General features: G+C 39.1%; 1 pseudogene; it reads right to left on the bottom strand.

Annotated features, from left to right (window-relative positions):
- Window positions 1–209: 209 nt before the first annotated feature.
- Window positions 210–1,172, bottom strand: LOC140634651 (large ribosomal subunit protein eL8 pseudogene; annotated as a pseudogene).
- Window positions 1,173–15,542: the final 14,370 nt, after the last annotated feature.

The raw sequence follows: 15,542 nt of genomic DNA, 5'->3' as shown, positions 1-15,542 counted from the left end.
GTGAAGTGCAAAAGTAGGCACCATGTGTTTTTTATTTTTTGTGAAAGAGAACTTTTAAAATCATTTTTACATACAGAAAATTCAACAGTGTACGCTTAGATTGGAGTAGATAGAGAAGTCCATCTGCATGTTTTTATTTTTTTTAATTTTTTTGTGAAAGAGAACTTTTTAAAATCACTTTTATATACAGAAAATTCAATAGCGTACCCTTAGCCCAGCTTGGTGGCCAGTTCTTTAGCCTTTGCCTTTTCTAGCTTGGCAATGCAAGCCACCAGTTTAGGCCCTCCTCAGATCTCATCATATCTGCCTTTGTAATTGGTTCTGATAGCTCCTACCAGTTTAGCTAGAGCTCCTTTGTCTTCCAAGTTAACCTGTATGAAGGCCCTAGCGATGCAGGTCTTCCGGTGGACCAGATGCCCTAGCCTGGCCTTCCCTTGATAATGCAGTAGGGAACGCCCATCTTACAACACAGGGCAGGCAGGAGGACAACGACCTCAATGGGCTGCACATCATGTGCAATCACTCCAGCTAAGCCTTATTTTTTACCAAGGTGGTGACATAGTAACCCCAGCTTGAAGGGCAGGCGGCCTTTTAGTGGGGATATCCGTTTGCAGCTTTCTTCTCAGCCCAGGCCAACAATCTCTGCTTCCTCTCTTACTTTGTCTCTGGTCGATGTCTGTGGGTGAGCTTAAGCAGCTGAGTAGCTATTTGGCAGTCCAAGGCCTGGGTGAACTGGTTAATCACAAGAGGCCCTTTTAGATGTCTATAGAGAATAGCCCTTTGCTGCCGCAGCCGGACGTAGCAAGACCATTCGACAAAGCAGGTGAGGTTCCTTTGGGGCTGGATATCCTGTCTGATGCCTTGACAAATTCTTGAGCCTTTTCTCCAACAGGGGATTGACCACCTTGTTGGCCTGCTTCTTTATGACAGCAGGAGCCAGGGCTGCCTTCTTCCCTTTCACCTTCTTTCCTTTTGGCATCTTGGATGGCTGAAGGGGAGGGCAGTGCTACATGGTTTTAAACACAAAGAGTCAAGCATTAGGTTTGACTTAATGAGGGAGCCTTGGGAGCTCTTTCTTGAGATCAGAAATCCCAAATAATTCAAGGACAAAGCTTTAGAACGGGAAGAAGTGAATAGTCATCAGAGTCAAGAATAAAGTGGTGTTGATTAATTATGGCTGCTATTCCTCGTGGATCTGGGCAGTTTTATAGAGCCGTCTCACAAATACCTGCTGACAGAGACAATTTGATATCATATCGATATTTAACTCCTATAATTTTCCTTCTGCACTATTAAAGAAAAGCAATTTGTTTCTTTGCTCACACATTGCTCCCTGTGTACTTCCTTCCTGCTCTGTTTTTCCGAACCTAAATTTCATCTACATTTTCCAGGAGTTTTACCTTTACTACTAAGAGATCTTGATACGACTACTCCAAAACTAAGGAGAGAAGTGGGTTAGGCTCCCAAACCAACTTCTTTAGTTCAAATTGCCTTTTCAATACATAAAGGGCATACAAAATATAATACAAAAAGGCAAGACGTGGCATCCTGTAATGGTCAAAAGTGTGATTTTATCGTTCCTATATATAGAGAACACCACAGAGAATAGCTTTGTCCTCCAAAGCAAGGACTTTTAAATCTTTTCGAATCTGATCTTCAACCAGAAATATGTTATACTTTATAGCTGGGCCAGCCCTGGGACTGTCTGTTCTCAAATCCATTCCTTCCTTTTTCTCTGGCATGTTTCAAGGATGCTGATCCCAAGAGGCTGTATTTCCAGGCCTCCCAGGTTATGTTAAGTGACTTCTTGCTGAGTACTACTCATGTGCAGCCCTGCTCTGACACTGGAGGATGAGAGCAATGGAAAAGTGGGGATGATTCCCTTCTTTCTCTTCTGGAGGGCATTTTTGACAATGGCTGGGTCTTCCCTTTAGCTCCAGCTCCAGCCAAAAAGCCCTCCCTGCGATATCAGCTTCTGCTGGATGACCCCAGCTCTGGGACCCAGCAACAGTGCCACCCCAATTTGTCCCTCCAATCGAAAGGGGTTGGTGGTTTCTGCCATTGCTGATTCCTGGTTGTCTCATCTTTCCCTATTTGGCTTCTCAGCTTTTTTATTATTTATGTAACCAGTTTCCTGTATTAAATTTCCTCCATTAAAAAACACACTGATCATGCTTTCCATCTTTCTGATATTGAATTATAGCACATACATATGCATGAAACAGAAACAAATGCTTCATTAACAATACTCTTTTTACTGTGTGCAATGACTCTGATATTTCCTATTCTATTCTATTTCACCTTTTTTTTTTTTTTTAAGTAGGCTCCTTGCTCAATGTGGAGCCCAACATAGGGCTTGAACTCATGTCCCTGAGATCAAAACCTGAGGACCTAGGTCCCCTATTCTGTTTCACTTATTAAAATACTAATCACAGGGCAGCCCCGGTGGCGCGGCGTTTTAGCACTGCCTGCAGCCCAGGATGTGATCCTGGAGACCCTGGATCGAGTCCCACGTCGGGCTCCCTGCTTGGAGCCTGCTTCTCCCTCTGCCTGTGTCTCTGCCTCTCTCTCTCTGTCTCTATGAATAAATAAATAAAATCTTTAAAAAAATAAAATACTAATCACAACCCACTAAACTGAATTTACAAGTCGCTGGAAGGTTGTATCCTGCTAATGGAAATTTGAAAAACACTGCTTTAAAGACTGTATTTATTTTTACTTTTCCTTTTTCTTTTTTAAGATTTTATTTATTTATTCGTGAGAGACACAGAGAGAGAGAGGCAGAGACATAGGCAGAGGGAGGAGAAACAGGTTCCATGCCGCGAGCCTGATGTGGGATTCAACCCCAGGACTCCAGGATCATACCCTGAGCCAAAGGCAGATGCTTAACCACTGAGCCACCCAGGCGTCCCTATTTTTACTTTTTCAAATTCAGGTTTACTGAGTCATAATTTATGCACAGTAAATTTACCCTTTTAGGTGCACATCATAAGAATTTTGAAAATTATATACAGAATATTTCCATCACCCCCAAGTTTCCCTCGTTCTCTTTTGTAGTTAACCCCTCTCTCCATCCCTAGCCTCTGGTAATCATCGATGTATTTTTTTTTCTTTGTCATAGTAGTTTTATCTTTCCCAGAATGTCATGTAAATAAAATCATAGTGTATAGTCTCCTGAGTCTGATTTCCTTCATCTACAACAATGCTTTTTAGATTCATTTGTGTTATTGCATGTATAAGTAGTTCATTCCTTTTTATTGCTGAACGATATTCTTACCATGTTAAATCTTAGATAATTCTTTTTTAGCCTAAAATGTATGTTTTACTTCTGCTGTTTGTTTGCAACCTGTGAGTCTGAAGTTATGTAAAACCTTCATCACAGAACAGCCTCAACAGTTTTCGTGTACAAAGGCAAGAAAGTAATAGCCTGTGCTCTGGAGTCTTACTCCTGTGATTGAATTCTTCAACTGAACTCTTGCTACTTCCTGATCTTGAGGAAATTACTTACCCTCCCTTTATAGTTTCCTCATCTATAAAATAAGATGGTAGGAATGGTATGTGTTTCACCGAATTCTCACAGAGATAAAGCAAAATGAGACAAAGTGTGTAAAACACTTAGTGCAATGACTGGTCCCAGTAAATACAAGTAAATTGGTGTATGTCTTAGGAAAGCTGGCTATAATTTAGCCAGTCGAAGAAGTCAGGATGAACAGTGTTTTCCAAGGCCATCTCACTTCCTGTAAAACCCTATCACTCACTTCTAAGTATCTAGGAGCAGTGCTCTTGCCAAGCAATGATTTGGCCTGATTCAGTCCATGAAGTCAGGAAGAAATGTTAGGCAAGCCCAAATCTGGGGACTACCCATTGACTCTGGCACCTAACATCATTAAATTAGTTGGCCATTGTACTCCAAATCAAAAGACATGAAATGGGAATGGGGAATCTGCATCTCCTCTATCATCTTTTCAAATCATATTATGTTGGGTCTCTAGTGCATGTCTTAAAAAGATGTAGGCAGCATGGTACAGTGGAAGAATTCCAGATTTAAAGCCAGAACATTTTGGTACCAGGTTGGACTTAACCACTTTTTACTGATGTGATCTTGAACAAGTCACTCAGCATTTCTGTGCCTTGGCTTCTTCATCTGTAAATGCGTATATAACATATTATTTTCCATAAGTCTTCCTGAATCAACTGTCACTTGAAATGGTTTTGAAATTAAAATTTTGAAAAAAAGAAATTAAAATTTTGTTATTATTTTATATGCAATGTGTATTTGATCATTCTAATGTGGCCATTCAGATTTGAATTATATGAACTCTGTGATATGATGAGCATGAAAATTATTTCTGTGAAAGCATTTTTATTGCTTTTGTAATAAAGACTGATTGAGTTTATAAAACACTGCTCCACTCAACCCCTGAACATCAGTGTGTGTAATACTCACCAGGCATGCACATTCTAACAGTCTTTGTGTTCATATAATGGACCAGTGAATTCTATTTGCCGCTGAGGATTCAATCACATCCTACAAACAAAGACAGATTGTTTTGAATTATTGTCTGTTGGACAAAGATGTTCAATTGTTAAAACTACTTTAACTATGTGTGAGTTTTAATTATCTGGAGCATACACTACTACTTTACAAATCATATTTCTCTGTAGAATGAAATCTTCATGAATGAGATAAACTAAATTGTTGATATATTTCTATATATTTAAATCACACTTGCAGCATATATTGTCATTTAAAAAAAACACATTTTGGGACTTTCAGAAAGCCATTAAAATGTCACTGTCCTAAAAAAGCAAAAAGGTGCAATAACCGAGGCTTAAGCATTTTCTGATAAATTTGTTAAGGGACATAAAAACTGCTAGGTATAACATCCATCCACCTATTCTTTTTTTTTTTTTTTTGAGAGAGAGAGTGTGTGTACGTGTGTGTGTACGTGTGTGTGTGCATGCACATGTGCACAAGTAGGTGGAGGTATGGGGGGAGCCAGAGGGGCAGAGGGAGAGGGAGAAAGAGAACCTCAAGCAGGCTTCACACCCAGCAGGGAGCCCCATATGGGGCTCAATCTCAAAACACTGAGATCATGATCTGAGTCAAAATCAAGAGTCAAATGCTCAACTGATTGAGCCACCTAGGTGTCCCATCTGTCTATTCTATTACAGAGTATCTATTATATACTTGGAATTGTGTTGCCTAAGGAATGCTAAGTAAGAGTGAGAAGGTCACAATCTATTGAAAAAATAATACAATAATAATTTATAATACAATACAACTGTAATTGAGATGTTAATTCATCAGTAAATATTTTAAAATAAATTTAATGCCAGCATGTGCCAGACTCTATACTAGCTATTAGGAATAAGACTTAAGACTTAAAGAGCTTATAATCTAATAGAGGAGACCAACAAATACAATACAACAAATTACCAAAGAGTACCCACCTAATCTTGAGGAATGGTGCAGGAAAATCTTCTCATAGGTAAAATTTAAACTGAGTATAGAGGAACTCAGGAGGTAAGAGGAAGAAAAGAGCTAAGGATATTGTAGGCAGAGAAGCAACTTTTGCAAATACAGAGATGAGGAAACCTGCAAATTGTTTAGTTGTCTGGGTCCTGGGAAACATATTAGAAAGTGGCAAGAGATGCAGCCGGGATGAGTACGGGCCAGATAGTGAGGGGCTGTGTATGCTGTGCTATCCAAATCAGTTGTTGTTGTTGCTGTTGTGTCAGCTTTGTCAGCCTTCAGGGTATTTGATGAGACATTTACTGTCTTTGGAACAGTTATTTCTTTATTTGATTTTTTTAAGATTTTATTTATTTATTCATCACACACACACACACACACACACACACACACACACAGAGGCAGAGACACAGGCAGAGGGAGAAGCAGGCTCCATGCAGGGAGCCCGATGTGGGACTCTATCCTGGGACTCCGGGATCATGCCCTGGGTGGAAGGCAGGTGCCAAACCGCTGAGCCACCCAGGGATCCGAGTTATTTCTTTATTGACAAAGTATTGTTTCTCTTTTGGCTTTGCAGATTTTTTTGTCTTCAGTTTTCAGATATTTGGCTATGATGTATCTTGGTGTGGATTTCTTTGGGTTTATTTCATTGGGGTTTTACTAGCTTCTTGAATCTGTCAGTTTATATCTCTCACCAAATTTGAGAAGTTTTCAGCTAGAACTTCTTTGAATACTTTTTCAGCTCCATGCTTTCTCCTCTTCAGAGACTCTGACAGGAGCTTTAGATCTTTTGCTGTTATCCCACAGGTCCCCCCGCCAGGCTCCTTTCAATTAAAAAAAATGTATTTATTTATTTTAGATTTTATTTATTTATTCATGAGAGAGAGAGGCAAAGACACAGGCAGAGGGAGAAGCGGGATCCCTGCAGGGAGCCCCATGCAGAACTTGATCCCAGAACCCTGGGATCAGGACCTGAGACAAAGGCAGATGCTTAACCACTGAGCCACCCAGGTGCTCTGCGTTTTTTTTTTTTTTTTTAACAGATGTATTTTTTTAAAACAGATATTGTAAGGTTAAAAACAACAACTGTTATCATTGATAAAGTCATGCCAATTGTTAGTACTGCTTTACATTTCCAAACTACAAGTTTACGTCCTTATTTAGAAAGGGATCTAATTCTTTTTTTTTTTTTTATTGGAGTTCAATTTGCTAACATTTAGCATAACACCCAGTGCTCATCCCGCCAAGTGCCCCCTTCAGTGCCCATCACCCAGTCACCCCAACCCCCCCCACCTCCTCTTCCACTACCCCTTGTTCGTTTCCCAGAGTTAGGTGTCTCTCATGTTTTGTCACCCTCACTGATATTTTCACTCATCCTCTCTCCTTTCCCTTTATTCCTTTTCATTAATTTTTATATTCTCCAAATGAATGAGACCATATAATGTTTGTCCTTTTCCAATTGACTTATTTCACTCAGCATAACACCCTCCAGTTCCATCCATGTCAAAGGAAATGGTGGGTATTTGTCGTTTCTAATGGCTGAGTAATATTCCATTGTATACACAGACCACATCTTCTTTAAGGGATCTAATTCTTCAAGAAAACTCTTCCATATTTAGGTTTTGGTATTATTAAGCACATCTGGCACTTTAATACTAGCTACCATGGCCTCAAACAGTACATGTCCTCATAAGAGTGTGACCTCTGTGTCAGGGATAAGCCATAGATTCACACGCACACCTGTTAAAGAAACTGTGCAATGCTGGTGTTTCGAAATGTCCTATTTGCCCCTCAGATATTGTTATTTACCACCAATGTGACGATATGTATGAGGATGCAGCCACTGAATCAGGAAAGACAACGGAAAGAAAGAAAACAAGAAATAGATGATGACTGATCCTGTAGACAGAGTGCAGCTCGCCTTGATGAATTACAAAGGGAGAAGTAGTTTTTAGTCCACTGTGCTGAAATGGAGGATTCTCCATCTTATTTAGAATAAGGTTTCAAAGTGCCACATGCTTCTTATTTCAGGTTTTAAGGGCAGATGTTTTTAGTAAAATTAGTAGCAGTTTTTCAGCAGGCGTCAAGTATAAAAAGTGAAATTTTAAAAAGTGTGTCTTTAAAAGTTGAGAAGCAGTTTCACAGCCCCTAAGTTTGGTCAGTGACTAGGACTTAGCAGAAGAATTTCTGGAAGGACAACAAATAATACAAATATTATTTTAACGTGAAGTAACCAGTCACATTTATTGTCACAAAGCTCAAATATCCCAGTTAGGGATCTTTTGTAGAGAGAGCTCCTGATCAGGGTGGCTCTTCTTTTATTTTGAATTCATCTCAGTTGCTTTTTCATCTTCCTTGACCTCTCATCTCCTCAACCTCTTTCTAAATTTTGTTTAGTTTTTACTTTTTTTCCTGCATAATTCCAAGTTTGTCCCCATTCCACCTAACTTGTAAAACTCGGAACTGAAGAAATTAAATGGAATTCCTGATAACATAGTCCAGTGTTATCTTAATGCTTTTGCTACATGCTTTATGCGCCTAATGTTCTGTGAGAAATGTGTTTTCTTCCCTTCTAACACATGCCCACATGCTTCCATTACTAGTGCTAGAGCCACCTCTTCCCAGTGATAACACAGCTCAGATCATTTTTCTAGTGTGTGGATGAGGCTGTTGTATGGAATGGAATCAAAGCTTCAAGGAGGGGGTGCCTAAGTGGTTCAGTTGGTTAAGTGTCTGTCTTCAACTCAGGTCTCAGGCAGGTCATGATCTCAATCAGGATCCTGGGATTGAACCTGCTGAGCTGAGAGCCTGCTTCCCCCTCTCCGCTCCCAGGTTTGGGCTCACTTGTGCTCTTGCATGCTCCTGTTCTCTCTCTCTCTCTCAAACAAATAAAATCTTTAAAAAACAAAACAAAGTTTCAAAGAGCAAATTATATTGACTTGTCCTCCCATATAAGACCCAGAAGGAAGTTAAACTGCTTTCATGTGGCTTGCATTCAGATGCACTGTGGCATAATATGCTTTTTTGCCAACGTATTTCCCTCTTTCCCATTTGAATGCCTCTAAAAATCTTACTGGGAAAGATAAACAAGCTTTTAAAAATATAAACAGAGGTCAAAATTTTGAAGCAGAAAATAAGACTTGTAGAATTTTCATAAGGCCAGAAATAATCTGGCCAAATCTTATTCAGGATGTGGAAGGAGCAGTCTAGGCAAGAGCTCCATGCCTGGGCTTTCATAGACAAGTGTTTTCATCTCTACCCAGCAGAAGAAATGCTGTTCCTCTCAAAAACAGCGCCAGGAAAATTTGTGAGGAAGACAATTTATATTTGACATCAAGAATCTCTCTTTCAATTAGCCTTCATTTCCCCCCCTTTTAATTTGGCTTAGTTATTTCCAACCATCTCTTTCTTTCTGTTCTCAGGAATATGTCAGATATATTCCCAAGAAAATATAAATGGCTAATGTAACTTCATATGTTCCTTCCCAGAGGTAATTACAAGGATCAAAGCCTAAACCTAAAGTAGTGGTAATCAAATCACATGTCACAGGAACAGGACAGGTGATGAAAATGAGCAAAGTGGGTGGCATTTCAGGAAAGCAGGGAGATGACGGAGATAGAGCCAAAGGAGAGTGCTGGATTCTCTCAAAGAGGAAGTCCAGCCCCTGTAGACCGTTGCCAAGTGGGCTTGTTGGCTGCAGTATTACTAGATCTTCTGGCATTTATTTGACAACTCAGGTTTTTGTGAGAAATCTCCTGAAGTATCAGAGTGCTTGAGTGCTAAACCTAACATACCTGGAAGTTGCATTCATCTGTGGACTACTCATTTATATTCTTGGATGACAGGAAGACATACTGACCACTGAAAGGCCACATGGACCAGTGGAAAGAGCTTTGTAGTGCCCCACACGTGTTAAAATCTCAGTTTTGTCCCTGACAGTTTCAGGAAGCTTGAGCAAGGTATTTAATGTCACTGAACTTGTCTATAAATGGGAATAAATAATCTCTGTCTTGGGAAATTTGTAGGTTAAATTGTATAATATATAAAAAGCATGCATCAGAGTCTAATACACAGTAGATGCTTAACATGCGGTCAATACTACAGCTACTACTTACCACTACTTATTATTAATATAGTGGGATTTCAGGTATCAACCAACATGTGATGAAAGCATTCAACAAGGGCTAAGTTTCCTGCAGCCCTTCAAACATCGTGTTTGGGGTCACTTATCTGTATATAATATCATTCCTGTCTATATAGTCTGAATATGGATGTGTTATGGAATTCTGTGATTGTAATTTATTGGAGAGTTGACAAAAAACATCAAAATATAATACATTTCAGCAAAGGGGCTAAGTTGTTGCTACATACATGGGAATCAACAGAGTAACAGCAAAGTAGTTTTTATTTTGATTGGGTTCTAGTTTTTTTTTTTTTTTTAACTTGTTAGTCACCTGGGTGACTCAGTCAGTTCAGTGGCTGACTTTTGATTTCGGCTCAGGTCATGATCTCAGGGTCCTGGGATTGAGCCCTGTGTCAGGCTCCATGTTCAGCAGGGAATCTGCTTCAGGATTCTCTCTCCCTCTGCCCCTTCCCCTACTTGCTCACATTCTCTCTCTCTCTCTGTCTCTCTCTCTCTCTCTCTCTCAAATAAGTAAATTCTTTTTAAAAAATATTTATTTCAAAAAATAAATAAATAAAAAATAAAAAATAAAAAATATTTATTTCTTTAAGAGAGAGAGTAAAAGAGCATGAGCAGAGGGAGGGACAGAGGGACAAGCTGACTCCCTGCTGAGCCCTACAGGGGGCTCCATCTTGACCCTAAGGTCATGACCTGAACGAAAGTGAGATGTTTAAGGAACTGAGCCACCTAAGTGCCCCAATACATAAATCTTTAATAAAAACCCCAAAACTCTAGTTCCATCCATGTCATTGCAAATGCTAAAATTTCATTCTTTTTGATGGCTAAACAATATTCTATCGTATATATATTATATATATTATACATATACCACATCTTCTTTAGCCAGAGAAAGACAAATATCATATGATTTCACTCATATGTAGAATTTAAGAAACAAAACAGATGGGGACACCTGGGTGGTTCAGCGGTTGAGCACCTGCCTTTCACTTAGGGCATGATCCTGGGGTCCTGGGATTGAATCCCACATCAGGCTCCCTACAGGGAGCCTGCTTCTCCTTCTGCCTATGTCTCTGCCTCTGTCTGTCTCTGTCTCTTATGAATAAATTAAAATCTTTTAAAAAAAGAAACAAAACAGATGAACACAGAGGACAGGAAGGAAAAATGAAATAGAGAGAGAGACAAACCATAAGAGACTCTTAACTAAGGAAACAAGCTGAGAGTTCCTTGAAGGGAGAAGAGTGAGAGGATGGGGTAACTGGGTGATGGACATTAAGGAGGGCACTTGATGGAATGTGCACTGGGTGTTATATGCAACTGATGAATTACTAAACTCTACCTCTGAAACTAATAATACATCATATGTTAATTAATGGATTTAAAAAAAATTTTAAACCTGTTAGCCTTTAGCTTTTTTCAATTTTGATATGTATATTATGCAAAATTTATTGTAAAACTTTACTTAATAATTCTATAGAGAAAGAAAAAATGGAATAAAGGCAAACTGATATAAAGTGAATTATGGTATATTCCATATCTCATTATTTTAAGTCACAGTGCATAGCATAATTAAGCCTTTGTAAATGAACGGAAAAACTGATTCAGTTTTAATAAGTAAAATAAGGAAAATATAACTCAAACTAACTTCATTAAAATAGGCTAGAATAGCCCTAGTTATCCCATTTTTTCCTGAATTTCAATCTGGATCCTGCCAAAACTTGAGCAACTTTACCATGGATTTTCCCCTTAAAAAACCTAACGGAGAAAAAGACTAGAAATTCATAGGCCAGAATAAAGCAAGAAGTCTGATGCCAGCCATGTTTATTCTGTTAGATGGCAAAGGACTGGTAATAAATGTGTGCTGAGTCTGAATACTGAGGACATTGGTACAGAGGCGTTGGAATGAGGATTCCTGGCACTTGTGAGTCCAATAGGTAGCACTGTTAAGGCATAAGGTGTTTGAGTCCATTTCAATGAAATAGATCTTCCAGATTTCTTTTATCGACCTCCCTTTCAATTCTTCTCTCCATCTTGATTAGCTAACATCACTCCTAAAGTTCTGATAATCCTTTTAACAAGGTTTGTTTATCCTTGAATAGGAGGAAGGGTATAGGGGAGAAGAGAGACAGTAGTGTATCAGGTGCTGTTATGAATTAAAACAAAAGAAAGATGACTGTCAAGGATTTCATGACTATGAAATTTCATGATTTCATGACCATGATCTCAAGATACATGGCTGGTGTTCTGTATGAATTTCAAACAATGTTAGTAGCATTTGTGATTCATCTGTTTACTACTTCAGGACAAGAAGTTTGTTTTGTTTTTGGTGGCAGAACTAATTCCATCTATTTCAAAGGACTTTTGCCCACAATTATACCCTATTTTTTATTTAGTTTACATAGAACAGTCATATTTTCTTGGTTTTCCTTTTCCCCTCAAGAATTTTGGGTTACAGCAATACTATATTTGAAGTGGTTTTTGTAAGTTTCTCTGTTTGTTTTGATATCTGATTAGGACAAGGTGTGTCCTTCTGTAGACTTTCTGGTTTCTGGAAAGAATTCCATTTTTTTCTTTTTTTATTCCATATGTCAGATGAATAGGCAGCCTTACTATTTTTCCCCTTGTAGAGTGAACACATCTTATGGAAAAAAGGAAGGAATAGTTTCAATAAATATGACAATAAGTATGAAAATGCCACTATCCTCTTCTCTCCTCCCCTTTTTGGCACTGCATTCATTACTTTGGATGCAACTAGAAACAAATCAGTCCTTGTCTTTTGCTCAGTTTGTTTGTCTCTTCAGGCCCTGCTGGCCAGTGATCAATAACAGGCCTTTATAGTAGAACCATGTAAAAAAAAATGTATTTAAGGGCAAACAGCAGTATGCTTTATATCTCTAGTATTTGTGGTAGTAAAATATGGAATGCAGTTATGTTAGAAAGAAAGAGCCAAACTAGAAATCCAGGAAGCAAAAAGAACATGTCCTAAAACACTCAATAAATATGTATCAAACATTTTTTATGTGCAGGAAACCCAGCTAATTACTGGAAAAGGAAAAGTTACAAAGGTATATGAATTGCAGTCCTTATCTTTGATGAATTTAGTCAAATGGAGTCAAGTCACAGGACAAGTTATAAAAGATTTCTGAAGATGATTTCAGTGATACAGGGGTATCCACAGAGTGTATTTGGTTGGTTGGTTGTTAACAGCTCTACTGAGATATAATTACTATGTGATAAAATGCACCACCCATTAAACTCGCTCATTTGAATGGTATTTAGTAAATGTTTGCAATTGTGTAGTCATCACTACAATCTAATTTTACAACCTTTCTTCCACTCCAAAAAATTTCCTTGTGTGCCCATTTGCAGTAAATCTCCCACTTCTACCCCCAGCCTCAAGTACCCATTGATCTGCTTCATCAAAACAGCTTTGAGTCCAGCGCTAATGTAACCTCACTCCTGAGACACTACCATTCTGAGAACTGCACCCGGCACCAGTGGAAACCTGAACTATCCTCAGCCCTGTGAGAATAACCCTATAGGGGTTTTTTCTCCTGTCCCATTCCTGTGTTTCTTTCCTCGGCCTCAGTAGTTCCCCCACACTGAGACTAAAACTCAAAAGGACTTCTCAGCAAATTTCTGAGAATTATGACTCTCCCCCCCCAGTGTAGCTCTCTCTCTTCTGATGCTTTGCCCATAAATGTTAGCAGCTCTGGCTCCTCAACCCAATGAGACTATTGGATTTTGTTTGTGTTCCTCTTCCCTGAATTGCTGCCTAGAGCTGGGGTATTGTTGGGCTCTCTCCTCATTTGTCCCCTTATCTCCCTTATGTGCTGTCCTGTGCTGCCTAATTGCCCAATGTCTGAAAACAAATTGTATCCAAGCTGCTTGAGGTGGGAGGGTAAATCTAGCCTCTGTTATTCCATCATGGCTAGAAGAACAAGTTCTAGTTTTAAGGGCAATTTCCTATTATTCCCATGTTCCACCTACATGGCCAGTTCTATACAATATAATTAATTTTCAATAAGTTGGCAATGGATGAAACCAGTTTGAGATCAAACATAGTAATATAGATGGACATATACAGACATATATGTGTATGTCTATATTTAAAAGTATAAAATGGGTGATCCTGGGTGGCTCAGTTGGTTGAGTGTCCTTCCGACTCTTGGTTTTGGCTCAGCTCATGGTCTCAGGGTCATGAGATCAAGCCCGTTGTCTGGCTCCACACTTGGCGTGGAACCTGCTTCAGATTCTCTCTCCCCCTCCTTTCCCCTCTGGTTCTCCTCCTTTGCTAGCACCCCCCCAAAAAAAATAAATAAATAAACCGCAAAACATAAAATGATGATGAATCAGTGAAAACTTTTATATATTGTTATGAACTACAATGCTTGCTACATTATGTCAACCTAATAACACTTTCCTTTCCAATTACGTGTAGGTAAATGTGGTCTTGAACTTCGTAGGGGGGCATCAAATGATTCATTTGGATTTGGATTTTAAAAAGTGAATTTAAGGGCACCTGAGTGGCTCAGTGGTTGAATGTCTGCCTTTGGCTTAAGTAGTGATCCTAGGGTCCTGGGATTGAGTCCCACATCAGGCCCCCCACAGGAAGCCTGCTTCTCCCTCTGCCTATGCCTCTACCTCTCTCTGTGTTACTCATGAATAAATTTTTTTGAGTGAATTTATTTTGTAACCTCTTGTATGATGTTGCAAGTTTGCTTAGTGGAGAAGAGAATGATAATAACAAAAGAATGGAAGCACTAAGCACCACAGCCAGCAGCCAGCAGCCAGCATGATGTCCTGGTATGCTCTCTTGCAGACAAGGGTATTTGTATTCTTGTCATACTTTTGAAAGACATTTACAGACTAATCAATGTGTTCTTTTATCAGGATTTTATGGTTTCCAATGTCAGAAACACCCAAACTAGTTTTCAAAAAAAATATTAAATGGCTAGCTAACCTTAAAGTCCATAGTTAGCTCTAGTTTCAGATGTGGTGGGATATAAAGGACCAAATGATGTTATTTATTTTCTGTTTTTCTCTCTCCAATTTGGTTCCTCTTCCTTTATTCTGATTCCATTTTCAGATGGCTTCTCCCATCCTGGTTGCAAGATGGTTGCATGGGGCTACATATTTCCACTTTGTATTTCCAAGTATTCCAAGCAAAGGTCTCAAGATTCACTCCAGAACAGCCCAGGTCATATGTGCACCCTGACCACTTTGGCAAAGGAGATGTAATGCACTAATTGGCTTAAGCCAAAGTCATGTACTTCGCTATAGACTGAGGTCAGAGCTACTCTCAGATCGTGTGACCTGGAACTCAGACAGTGCTTAAAAGATGCGTGAATGGCTCCTGGAAAGGCAAGTAATAAAGTGCTCACTGTACATCAGATATAATTGCAAGCAAGTAAGCTTACCCTATCTATTCTGACTGTGACAGCCTATATTATCTCCTCCTTTACTCTTGCCCCCAACACATGTGTAGTCTTGTTACCCTAATTAGCTAAGGACTGATTATGCCTGAGCTATATTGTCAAACACAAGAACAGATAATACACAAACAGTGGAAATCTCTAAAGATTTCATAGAAAGGGGTTGGCTTTAGTATCAAGAGATGGAAGGAGAAGGACATGGCAGGGAAAGAGAGCAGAACAAAGAAAATGGGCAGGAAAATGTAGAACAATAAATAGATCAGTGGAAGTATAGGTTGGGGTCAAGGGTGAGATTATAAAAGGGGTTTTGAGCCTCAGGTTACAGGACTGAGAATTACTCTAAATGTGCTAAGGCACAGGTCAACAACCTTTTTCTATAAAGATCCAGATAGGAAATACTTTAGGCTTTGCAGGCCAAATGCCAAAATCAAGGGTATTGTGTAAGTACTTATACAACAAGAGAGAAAACAAGTTTTCACAGTGAAATTCA

This window comes from Canis lupus, chromosome 6 (genome assembly GCF_048164855.1).
Source record: "Canis lupus baileyi chromosome 6, mCanLup2.hap1, whole genome shotgun sequence".
Classification (NCBI taxonomy): Eukaryota; Metazoa; Chordata; class Mammalia; order Carnivora; family Canidae; genus Canis; species Canis lupus.
This window is presented reverse-complemented; position numbering and strand designations above follow the sequence as displayed.